The sequence below is a fragment of the Onychostoma macrolepis genome, chromosome 15 (assembly GCF_012432095.1).
Source record: "Onychostoma macrolepis isolate SWU-2019 chromosome 15, ASM1243209v1, whole genome shotgun sequence".
NCBI lineage: Eukaryota > Metazoa > Chordata > Actinopteri > Cypriniformes > Cyprinidae > Onychostoma > Onychostoma macrolepis.
Genome location: NC_081169.1, coordinates 24,848,950 through 24,862,257, shown reverse-complemented (window position 1 = coordinate 24,862,257; position 13,308 = coordinate 24,848,950). Strand labels below are relative to the sequence as shown.

Sequence of the window (13,308 nt, the reverse complement as noted above, 5' to 3'; positions counted from 1 at the left end):
CATATTTATTGTTGCCCAACTCAAAGCCCTATCCTGTGCCTGTAAAGCTTCTGAAAACAGATCTCCAGAAATGAAAGTGAAAGTATAAAAGTTCATTATTATAAATTTTCTCCAGTCAGTTTCATTGTAAAATTATTTGACTAAATCAGCACTCCAAAATTTCAAATTGTGTTATATTAGCAGCACATAAAGGAATAAACACAAGAGTCATAATTTCCTGAGATCTCCTTGTAATTATTCAAACTAATAAAATAAATAAATAAAAAAACCTATATGGCACATATTCAAATAGATACAACTGAATAAACTTCTGCAAGATTGCATTGTTTGAACTATCAACACATTTATATTTTCATAATGTACTCTCAGAAAAAAGGTACAAACTGTCACTGGGGCGATATCTTTTCAAAAGCTACTAACATGTACATTTAAAATGCAAATTAAGAGTAAATAGGGCATAGATATACATTTTAGCTTTTGTGCTTTTTGACACATTTCACCTTTTTTTCCTGAGAGTGTATCATAAAAAGCATTTGCAATAAATTAGCCAAGAACATTTTTTTTTCTTTAACAGGAGATTGTTGGATCTAATACTGTGCATTGTGTGGTTTTTGGCCCCCAGGGGAAATCAGGAAGTGGCCTTAAATGAACTTAAAATGGGTGTTCTGATTGGTACCCAGTATGTAGTATGAGTTCTGCAGTATGGGATTGGCTGATGAATGGTCGGATGCAAAACAGGAAATGGTTCCTCCCGGTCAAAGGCTGCCTTCATCATTTGGCGCTTAATCAGTGTGCTGTTAGAGGAAGGGTGCGTTCAGTGTTACTCGAGTGTGCACTCGAGTAAAAACATCTAAGTAGTCTTTTAGCGCGCTCCATATATGTAGGTAATTTAAATATTAAATAGATATTCAATCATAAATAAACTGAATTAAAAGAATAATAAATCCTAAATAAACTCGAAATACATTTCAGTAAAAATCATGGTATGTATTTAATCATGGTATAATCTCAAAATCCTTTAAGGAAATAAAGTCACTTTTTTTGTTTGTTTGTTTTGTTTTTTTTTACGGTGGAAAGAAATCACATTTAGATAACCAACATTGCTATTTTCAAAAGACATCAAAAGCAGAAAGTACTGCAACACGTAATGGATTGTTACAGATCTGCAAGAGCAAAATCTCCCTTATGTACAACTAACATTGTGTCACATTTTCACTTCAAATTGACAAACTAGTGTGAAAATAAATTAATGGGTGCCATCTAGTGACTGATTGTACAAATTAATCAAGCCCATTTAATAAGGCCTAACCATATTTTGAATCAATCAATCAAGATGTTTAAACTCATATAATTAAGTAAAACTGTCATGTATTGAGAATGAACCAATGCATTTCTTTAATTCTTTATTTCTCATTACTATAATTGATATTCTGCAATCTGCAACTACACTCTCAGAAATAAAGGTACAAAAGCTGTAACTGGGGTGGTACCTTTTCAAAAGGTACACTTTTGTACCTAGTAGGTTCAAATACTGTATGTACACTTTAAGTACTAATATGTACCTTTAAGGTACCAAAATGGACCCTTTAGGTACAAACATGTACCTTTTGAAAAGGTACCGCCCCAGTGACAGCTTTTACCTTTATTTCCGAGAGTGTATTTACTACAGAGTAGAAAAGATTAAATTTTATTCATATAGATTCATCCTGAGAAGAAACAGCTTCATATTTCCAGATTAAATACTAAATTTAACAAAGTAGATTTTTTGATCTATGACTGAATCATCATATTATTTATATGTGGTTAGAGATTTTATATACAATTTAAAGGAATAATTTACATTTATGTAATGTGTGCTGTATAGGAGCGAAACTTTTAGGAATCTTATCCTAGATGTAGATGATCTTATCACCAGTGAACGATATTTAAACTGCCTCTTTACAACCTGCTCAAAATTGAATTCATAATGAGCTCACGTATTCACACTGTGAGGATCACAGTATGAGGATCGTGTGATGTCACTGTAATCATCGCATGATCTCACGTGTTGACTGGGAAGAATAGTTCTCCCAAAAATGAAAATGTGCTGAAAATTTACTCATCCTCAGGCCATAAAATATATAGATTCTACTTTCTTCATCGGAACAGATTTGGAGAAATTTAGAAATGGTCTGCAGTAGAGATCGACCGATATGGGTTTTTCTATAATGATGCCGATGTTTAGAGGTCAGGGTCAGCCGATGGCCGATATGTGCTGCCGATTTTTAGGGCCGATATCTTGAAGTTTTCCCCTTAATTAATTGAAAGGTTTAATCAGAGCCTTAAGAATGGGATTCGGGCGCATCTGGTCCAGGGGTACTCATTTCAAATGGCACTTAATCAAACCTTGTTGCACTACAGGGCTAGCCAGCACAGCATCACTCAGGCTTCACCTGCTCTGCTCATGCTCGGCCGGGAGATGGAATTGCCCCATAGACAGGCTCAGAGCACAAGGCTTGTCCACAACAGTAGTAACTGGCCCCCAAGCAGCAGTCAAAGTGGCCGTAACTACAAGCCAGGGGCGAATGAAGGATAACTTCGATAATAGACACAAGGTCAGGCATACTGACATAAAGGTAGTGGACTGGGGGCGAGTCCGCAGACCTCACCGTAGCAGTAAAATGGCATCGTTTTAGTCTGAACCTCACCAAGTGGTCCGTCGGTTAGGATCTGTTAAGTGATGGCTCACGCTGGCATGCTAGTAGATTGCAGAAAGTGCCCATCCCTCTTACACCAACAAGAGGTCAGTGGGCAACAGAGCCCAATGCAGGCGCAGCACAAGGAGTCAGTTCCCCAGTCCCACGACCAGAACCAGTACAGCCACAGATGCACCAGGCACCTCAAGGTGTCCAGCTCAGGGAGCCCCCACAACAGCCAGGACCTGACCCGCCACCACTCCTGCCAGCAGATGCTGCTCACCCTCCTCAGCCATTGCTTGATGTTACCCAAAATGGCCAGGAAATGCCCCAGCAGGCGACTTCGGGAGGCAGAACAGTTTGGGCAAGGGCTCGTCCTGCCTACCTGGAAGATTATGTCACACACTTTCATGCATAGGGGTTATATGTTTTTCTGTTTTATCGTTTGAGTGCCACATTGAAACTTGTTTCATTAAGTGCATCAAGTAGGGGGGGGGGGGGGGAGTGTTGTGTTCAGCATGTTACAGAGAGTTCTTGAGTTGCGTGCGTGAGACAGAGAGTGAATAAAGAAAAGAAGCATCCGTTCAAGCTCCCGTGTAGAACTGAGTTCTTTAGCGTTCAGTCAGTTTAAACATAACAGATACAATTCGTTTAACATTTACAACACAATAGGAACAAGTGTCGCAGAGAGAAAAAAATGTAGGTTGTACAAAAATGGCCTATTATAATTTTATTCGTCTTATTCGTTCAACAAAACTGAGTTGAACATTCTTCAAGGACAGCACATACACACTCTGCTCCATCCTTATTCTGCTATATCACTCATTGACAACCTGCCTGTTCTGTCCGCGGGCCGTATATTCACCACTGGTAGGCCTGCTCTGAGGACCGTTATGCACATGCTGCGCACAGACCTCGCAAATAAAACGAAGCACTTTATGCGTGCAGCGCGTGCATAACAGTCCGAGTGTAGGCTGTACCGGTGCTTGATAAGAATAAAGCGCAGATATGCTATTCTGAAAGGACGTCGGGAACAGGATATTGTTTGACCGCCCGCTCCCGTTCAAATTGCACCAGAGTTACCGACCGCTACCATGTTTTATTCGGGAATTTAATCCCGCGTCGCAAGAAATCTGGTCGGAAGAAATATGGGACAGCCACGGGAATGCAGACCTCTACTTCCAAACAAATGTCATACACCGTTCTGGGCTGCTCCAGGACAGCTCTGTGTCTCCGAGCACGGTGCTGTCTGTGAGCGGGGCAGAGTAAAGTAGCCCTCAATCACGCTGCAGTGTTTGTGAGAGCTGCCTCCTTCTCCACCCCACGCACGAGTGAAATTCTCCGCTTCCGACACACGAAAAATAAAACAGAACTTATAACATTGGGGCTAATATGTTAGCAAGCAAGCTGCTGATAGTTTTCAACTACAGACTAAAGTTAACTGCAAGTAAGCGAACCTTCAACCAGCTGTAGCATTATGCCAGTTCCCAACGGTTCTATGCTATTCGTTTTTTCTTTCACTAAGTGAAGCAACACTTCATAGTTTACTAGTAATCCATAGTAAATATATGGCCATAGGACTTTGAAATATCAGAATTTAAGCCTTACCTTTATCTTCCAGGACTGTTGTTGAATCTTCCAAAAGTTTTGGCTTGGGGTCCTTCACATGCGGCAGCAGCACGTTCCACCGCACCAATAACACGGGGCTGCCCGCGGACGTGCCTGACTTTAAATCGGTGCTACTAAACACGGATATCAGTCGATGCCGATATATTAAAAAATTACAAATATCGGCCCGATATATCGGTCGACCTCTAGTCTGCAGTGAATAGGTGGTATCAGAAGTTCAAAGAAAGTGATAAAACCACCCAACAGTATCTGACTTCAATCCATCAATAACGTCTTTAATTGAATTCAACCGCATCAGAAAAATTTGACCTACACATAATAATCAGCAAGAACTCGTGCTTTCTCACAATAGGTTAAGGGACTACTTATGTCAGTCCCTGGGAATAAAAACCGAAACCAAAAGTGAATTCATTGATATTTTCCAGTTTTGCGATCAGAAAGAAATCCAAGCGAAATTCGCGTTGGTTCTGGATTTATAAAGCAGACTTTAAAAATATAGGCTATTAGCTTATGTTAATGTGTATTTTATTAGTGTAAATTATGGGGTGTAACGATACATGTATTTGTACCGATCCATCACGGTACCGTCATCTCGGTTCGGTGCATGAGGCCTTACATAAATAGAATGTGGCAGCAGTTTTCTGTTGGAGATTTGTCGCGCCATGCAGCATCCAGTGTAGACAGCATCAATGATAATGACTTATATAGTATTTTGTCACGCCACGCAGCATCCAGTGTAGACAGCATCACTCACGTCTGGTGTAGACACGGTGTAACATTGGGTTGCGTAGGCTACTTATGTGTGGGGCGAGACCCTTTTGGGGTAGGGGCGTGTTTGTTTTGGCGATTTCAAATATCCACAAATCGCTTACCCCACCTTTAAAGGCTTGCGCACTCAACTGTTCGTAAAATGGAGCTTTGTGCTCTTGTATCCTACCTCTCTCATTTGGCACAAATCCAAATATTCCATAATATTTCCATATTTGCGATGTATCTGATTGCAAAACTATTATTTATTATGTAAATTATAGGCTTTGTACTTCAGTCGCGTTCCAACGGTGACACAGAGGCGGGCACCGTGACATCTGTGTACCGTTACACCCCTAGTGTAAATATATTAATGTTTTTTTGCAAAGGTAAAACATTACCTTAAAATGCATATATCATTAATCATATTTATTAGGGCCTGTTTGAAAAGAATATGGCTAATGTAGCTCAATATGAAGGAGATGAATGGTTTTGGTTATAGGCCTATTCTTATTTGTTGTGGCTAAATGAAAAATCTTGAACTAAAAATCTTAGATATTAACATCCCCTAACATATTAGCAATACATTGCATAATCCAAAGAAATATTAGAAAACTTTTATTTATTCATAATAAACAGTTTAATTTATTAAATATACTTTTGATCTAAGTATTTATTTGTTTATTTTTATTTATTTATATATTTATTTATTCATTTATTTATTTGTGCAAGTAAAGCACTAAATTTCCCCAGTTCATTTCAGCTGAGGTTTGTTTGTAAGCACCATGAAATTGCTGAAAAAGACCATCTCTGAAAAATCTTCAAATGTAATCACATCAGCCAGTCAATGTTTACACAGAGCTTATTGAATAAATGTCAGTTTAAATAGCTACTATCAATGATTGTGAGGATAATGCTTCATCACTGACCAATTGATGTAAAGGATCAGAGGATCCACTGTGTTCTGTAATCCTGTTCTTTATTTAATTTCCACAATCCAGTCAAATAACAGAAACAACTAATCTAACACAAAGCTGTTCATATCACTCACTGAGAGCTGAAACAGGAAGTTAAATATGGGGCACTATTTAAATCCACAACCGATTGCAAACCAAATGAGACATCCATTCATAATCATCTCAGGTCAGTCAGTAAATACTTTTCCTTATTTGCTTTTGCATGTAATAAGTGTGGTTTATGTATATTCATATTTTATAATTGCTGAGCAAGAATGAACTCTAATCCTTTTATTGTATTTTTATTTTTTATTTTTTATTTGTTTCCCTCCAGAGCATCACATTTCACAATATATCATGGACAATGGAACATCTAGGCCTCTGATGACCAAGGACTCAAGAAAAAATATTAGGAGAAATGAAAAGCTCACTGAGGATGACCCAAAGGACAAAGTTCCTTTTGCTGACGCTTTACGGAAAGACAAACATTCAAAAGTACTGTCCAAGAAAGACTACAGTGTGGCAAAATTAAATCCTATGAGAGGCAATCGGATCCGTTACTGCCATCTATCATCAACACTGGAGTCTCAGCAGGAAGAATTTTCAGTGCAGAGTTGGGAAATGTGCAATCCTGCCTTTGTAGAGGAGAACATTTCACAAAGCTGACAGACCTTGTTCAGTTTACAGTCAATACTGACCCCTAGTGGAAAATGTCAGGACCTCTTGAAAAATCGAGGTGGGTGTGATTTATAACAGTCTGTTTTGGAAATATTCAGAAAACTGTTCCATTCAGATATTTAAATAATTTTTGAGTAGTTCCTGCTTGTCTTTAAAAAGGACCCTGCCCTCGTTCATTGTCAGTGGAAGCCATGAATTTTATGTATGATAAATTGTAGTATATTTCTGAAAACCATGTCCAAGTCAGCATTTCAAATATGCATTTTTTTTGTATCTGAATAATAGCCATCTTTGGATAAATAATCTCCAACACTATTGTGATTTAAAACTGATCTTTAAATTCTCAAAGATGAGGTATGATTTTGGTGGAATTTTTAAATAAAAATGACAACTTGAAACAAATTGGTATCTTGTTTTCTAATGCACACAGAATTCAGCCATTAAGTGTTACAAATACAATATAGGGACACTTTTAAATAAAGTTAATGCAGATATTTTTTTTAAGATTTCACAGGTCCCATTTCATCATCGCCTTTTTTACAGCACCTCAAACAGCAGAGATAGTAGAGATGGTGACAGACAAAGGTCAAAGTAGTTCCTCAGTTACAAATGAACCTCACAAAGTTTGTTTTAATAGTTCAAATGTTTACCCATCAACCCACACGTGATGACATATATAGAAGTCACAAAATATAATTTCTTACATCCTGTTCAAATGAAGACAGAGGTTAAGTTCAAGCCCACACAGCCAAATTAATAGTAGCTAGAGGCTACTAGCACCTGTAGAAAACCCCCAAAATACCATACAGCAATGCATTAAAAATAACTCTGAACATCTTAAAGGTGTCATGAACTGAGAAATCTTAATTTCCCTTGATCTTTTGACATATAACAGGTCAATGTACTATAAAAACATGCTGTAACTTTCAAAACTCAAAATTTCCAAAAAATTTTGTTAGTTCAAAAACAGCTTTTATTGAAACCAAGCTGCCAAAAGTCTCGCTCTGGAATTTATCACATTATGACAACATAGTGTGACAAAAGACTGCCTCTGCAGGAAATTGTCAACACCCATCAATGAGGACCAGAAACTGTTTGGTTACCCATATTCTTAAAAATATGTGGGTATATTCATATTACGGTACATGGACCTGGACCACAAAACCATGTCATAAGGGCTGATTTTTTTAAAATTGAGATTTATACCGCATCTGAAAGCTGAATAAATAAGCTTTCCATTGATGTATGGTTTGTTAGGAAAATATTTGGCCAAGATACAATTATTTGAAAATCTGGAATCTGAGGGTGCAACAAAATTAAAATATTGAGAAAATCGCATTTAAAGCTGTCTAAATGAAGTTCTTCTTCTTCTTCTTAACTCCGCCGTAGCCGGTCCCAAGCCCGGTTGAGAAAAGAGGAGGGTTGGGTGTAGGGCTAGCAACCCCACCCATTAAAAACCTTTTTGCTATAGAAACAACAGCAAGGAAAAAATCCCGGCAGAGGGAGGGAAGCAGGCCAGGCAACTGGACTAGACGAAAGGAAGTCCTCAGCCCGATAGCCGATCTCCTGACGCCAAAATGCCACATTAGAGTTGGAAACTGGAATGTGCGAACATTGCACCAAGCCGGAAGGTTAGCACAGACCGTAAGCTAGTTAAACAGAAACAATCTGAGTCTACTCGGAATCACGGAGGCAAGATAGACAAAGATGGGGAAACAGAAGCTGAGCAGTGAGGAAGTGATCATCTGGTCAGGTAGATAGGACGATGTTCATCAAGAAGGAGTGGCCTTACTCATCAACAAGAAGTACACCAATACTTTGCTGCAGTGGAACCCCATTAATGAACACCTGTTGTATATGAGGCTGAACTCAAAGTATGCCAAGCTGTCCATTCTTGTGGCCTATGCCCACACAACAATGCTGAAGAAGAAGAAAAGGACCAGCTCTACAGCGCACTGCAGGGAGCACTTGAGGACATCCCGAAACACGACGTGTTCCTCCTACTGGGAGACCTCAACACAAAAGTTGGCAGCGATAACACAGGCAGAGAGAGGGTCATGGGGCAGCATGGAGTTGCAGATTGCACTGACAACGGGAAGAGGCTCATTGACTTCTGTGAACAGAACGACCTGGTCATTGGTGGAACACTCTTTCAGCATAAAACCATTCACAAGCTTACTTGGACTTCACCTGATGGGAAAACCCAGAACCACAGTCTACTTCTGGCGAAGCTGACACTCAAGTTGAGGAAGGCAAAGATCGGAGACAGTAGAAATCAATGCTTCGATGTGGCCAAGCTGAAAGACCCAGCTATAAGGAAGGATTTCTGCATTGCTCTGAAGAATCGCTTCAGCATCCTTCAGGATGACGCAGCACTGACCATCGATAGCTTCAACCAAGCTATGACTGAGGCAGCAAAAGAAACCGTCGGATACAAGAAGAGTGGATATCCAAGGACACGTGGAAAGCCATAGGAGAAAGAAAACAGATCAAGAAGAAGCTGCTTGACACCAAGTCACTAAGGTTGAATGAGAAAATCTCAGCTCAGTACAGAGAGAAGGACAAAGAAGCGAAGACTTCAGCAAGACGAGACAAACAGCAGTATGTCGAACATCTTGCAGAAGTAGCAGAAAAAGCAGCAGAACAGAATGACATGAAAACTTTGTACATGATCACAAAGAAGCTAAGGGGCTAGAAAGGACAGAACCAGGACATACCAGTAAAGGCAGCAGATGGAACTCTCATCACAGAATAACGCGCTAAGCTAGAGAGGTGGAGGGAACATTTCAAGACCATCCTGAACTGGCCAGATCCACCAGCGCTTGCTGACATACCAGAGGCAGAAGAGGATTTGGACATCAACATTGGTGACATTAGAGTAGTAAAGATCAGGGAAGCCATTAACAAGCAGAAGAACGGCAAGGCTCCAGGACTGGATGGTGTGTGCCCTGAGATGCTCAAGGCAGAAGTACAGGAGACTCCCAGATCCTTCTGCGCATCCTACAGGACTTTTGGGAGAAAGAGACAGCCCCAGAGACCTGGAAAAGTGGCAATCATCATCAAGCTTCCCAAGAAGGGGGATCTTGGGGACTGCAACAATTGGCGAGGCATCACCCTACTCTCTCTCACCAGCAAGATCTTCAGCCATATCATACTGCAGCACATCATAGCAGCGGTGGATGACATTCTTCGACAAGAACAGGCTGGTTTCAGGAAAGGACGGTCATGCATTGACCACATCTTCATTCTACGCCAGATCCTAGAACAGCCACCCAAGGAAAGCGTCAAGGCATACTGTGGACACTGACCTCACTTCTGGAGGACCTGGACTATCACAGGTTGCTTTTTAGAAGGAAAACACTGAAAGTAAGTGTTTTATCTCATTTACAATATGTATTTTATAACATATAGATTTACAGTGATATTTATAAACGGTCCGAAACTTTCCTTTGACTCGCGGTGCAGACAAGGAGGTTTTAACAGAGAGAACACTGAAGCGTTCAGTCTTATTTACATATGTATTTTATGACGTTATATTATTTTATGAAGATATTTTTGTGCTGTGCAGTCCTAAACTTTTCTCATAGACATAATTTTCTTTGACTCGTGATACTGAGAAGACGAAGATGTTGCTTTTTGTAAAACACCAAAAGTAAGTGATTTACCTCATTCACAATATGTATTTATAACATCATATTGTTTTACAACGACATTATGTGATGTACGCTCCTAAACTTTTCTCAGAGAGACATTTGCTTTGATTCACGATGTGGAGCAGGCAAAGAGGTTCCAATTATCAACAAGACACCTAAAGTAAGTGTTATACCTCATTTATAATGCTTTTTGTAACATCGTATTGACAAATCAAACCATTGTAAACTCCCCAAATTTAAAATGGTAATATAAGTTATTGGTTCTTGCGTGTCTCGTGAACAAATATCATATCATGAAGCTTGTACATTGAGTTATTTTGATGTATCGATTTACTGGGTTTGAGTGCTATTTTCGAATATTCATTTGAAATAACTATTTTCGGTATACTCAAACTTTATATATTGAGTGACTTATTTTATTTTTAAAAAATTTTAAAGTGATTTTGTCACCTCACAAGATATGACACATGACTTACATGAGCTACTTTTAACAAGTGTTTGTGGGTGCTTTTTAGAATAATAATAATAATTTGTGTTCATCAAAAGTGAGTTATATGGGTTTGGAATTACATTTTTGAGCAAATCATTCCTCTAATTTTGTTACAGATGGTTCATGCTGGAATAACTGAAAAATCAAAAAGAAATGTGTTTGAGTATAAAATCATCAGTACATTGTCAAGTTGGATGAAAAGAGCTCTTGTTAACATTTTTAGGACACATAACAGACATGGGTAAGCCACATTTTCATATTTAAGATTATTGATTGTCAAGATTTTCTAAAGACTGTTTTTTTGGGGGGTTTTTTACATTTTATTGACAGACCCCATTTTAAACAATTTAACTACCCCAATAGGTTGATGCTGGAGGGAATTAACAAAGCATCAGGGAACATCTGCATGTAATGAAGGAGGAAACAGAGAAGTTTAGACCAAACGTAGAACTCCTCAAAGAAAGGATAGCACTGATAAAATGCTACCGGACAAATTTTGTGTCCAAATATAGCACGGAGGAGACTCTCTGAGTTCTTTTGTTTCATACTGGCCAAAATGCTCAGTACAGTAGTGTGTTATTACCTCCTTATTTAATTGTATGAGTTATGACTATATTTTAATACGTCTTTTCTCCTTTGCCTTCCTCTTAACATACTTTTGGATCTGTGAGACCACGCCAATGTTGATGTGGACCAACAAATTCTCACACAGCTCTCTGTAATGACACCCCGAGTCCTTCAAGTTTCACAGAGTCCCCTGAAGAAGTTCAGGTGCATGATTGATGACTGTGAAGATTGCAGACTGAAAAAAGGTAATTAAACCATTACTGCTTGGATTTTCCTTGTCCCACTGACTGACACCCTACCACTCTGCCTGAGATCATACCTGTCTTCTTTCCTGCATTTATCTGTATTACACACAGTAATGGATGTTAAAAAAAAATCAAATTGGGTAAAAGCATCCACCATGTTATGTTAAACTAATGAGGTTATTTTATTTAAAGGCCTACAGTTGGAAGCAGCTATTCTGCTCTTGCCTGTTCTGCTCAAGGAGGACCCGGGGTTGATGTTTGAAGTTGAGGTGAGCCATGAACAGTTGACTACAGTGTGTGAAACACAATCTAATCAAAGTACTGCACTTATTGTACTGCACAATAACATTTTGTTATTCAGAAGAATTCAATGCAAACATTAGTTTTTTTGTTTGTTGGTCTACACACAAACTATGCTATCAAATTGAAGAGAAAATGTTGTTAATTTTCAGTTCATGACCAGAAGTATTTGAGCAGTTGTATGACAGTAGTTAAAATTAATTTAACTCATAAGTTTTGCCTTGCAAATAAATATGAGAAGATGGTTAATGCTATTATCCCCTCTCCTCCAGGGCCATTCTCAGACCAGCCCATCCCAACACCTAAGATGAAGCTTAAAGGCTGTAGGGAGGGTCATCTTGTGCAGTATGACCACATTGTGCTCACGTTGGATGGACAGTTAATCACGGAGGAGATGAAGGACATCTCGACAGCACTGGGACTCCTCCTGTAGCAGCGGTTCTCAATTCTAGTCCCGACCTGCCCCCACATGTTGTACATGTCTCACTTATTTAACACACCTGATTCAGATCATGAGCTCGTTAGAAAAGAGCTCCATGAATTAACTGTGTTCTGACTGACATGGTTCCTACACGGAACATTCATTCACAGATTTACACTACTTCCTGTCACTGTAAGTCAATATTCTCTATTTCTGGGCCTCTTCCAAGTCTAGTTGCAGTTTCTATTGTTTTTTTTAAATCCTGAAGGACTTACAAAAATGTTAGTATGCTGTTGACAGTGAAAAAGTGAAAGATACTGCAGTACTTCAGAGTGTACAACTTAGTTTGCAAGTGGTTGTGTATTATTAATTTTCAGTAATTTCACTCACTCACTATTAATATTAAAAAGACTAGATTTTCCAAATAAATTAAAGAACTAATGTAGGCCTAAGACCGTAGGCGAAAAAGTTACCTGATTACAGGGCTACGGTATATATATGTAAACCAGGACTCTCTCTTCTTTAAAAATGTACATATTTCAAGCTTGTTGCATTATTTTGTATGTGTATAAAACAACAACTCCCCGTATGTTGTGATGTTGTATATGTATATTCCCTGGCTTGTCAGCACTCATTTTATTTGCTGCTGAAAGAAATAAATTAAAAGGTTTTGAAAGTGGGATGTATTTTGTTTCTCAGTAAGCATTTGGTACATGAATTTGAATCTTTAATGCTGCAATTTGGTAAGAAATGATTAGTTATCATTCATCTTAAGTAAAAGTGTCATCTAGAAGCATATTGGCATTTTGACAAATGTGCGATTAAGCTTTTTATCTTTAAAAATATGTGCCATATAGTACCAAAAGACGTTCCCCTATGATAACAAGCCATAGAACCACTGCAATAAAGTGCTATATGGTACCTCTTATGGTTCTACGTAGCACCTT

General features: G+C 38.7%; 1 long non-coding RNA gene across 1 annotated transcript; it reads left to right on the top strand.

Moving 5' to 3' along the window:
• Positions 1-8,080: 8,080 nt before the first annotated feature.
• On the top strand, positions 8,081-12,975 carry LOC131554088 (uncharacterized). Its single transcript, XR_009274327.1, has 6 exons — positions 8,081-10,337; positions 10,430-10,498; positions 10,945-11,069; positions 11,192-11,640; positions 11,833-11,909; positions 12,213-12,975. It is a non-coding gene; the product is annotated as an uncharacterized LOC131554088 (long non-coding RNA).
• Positions 12,976-13,308: the final 333 nt, after the last annotated feature.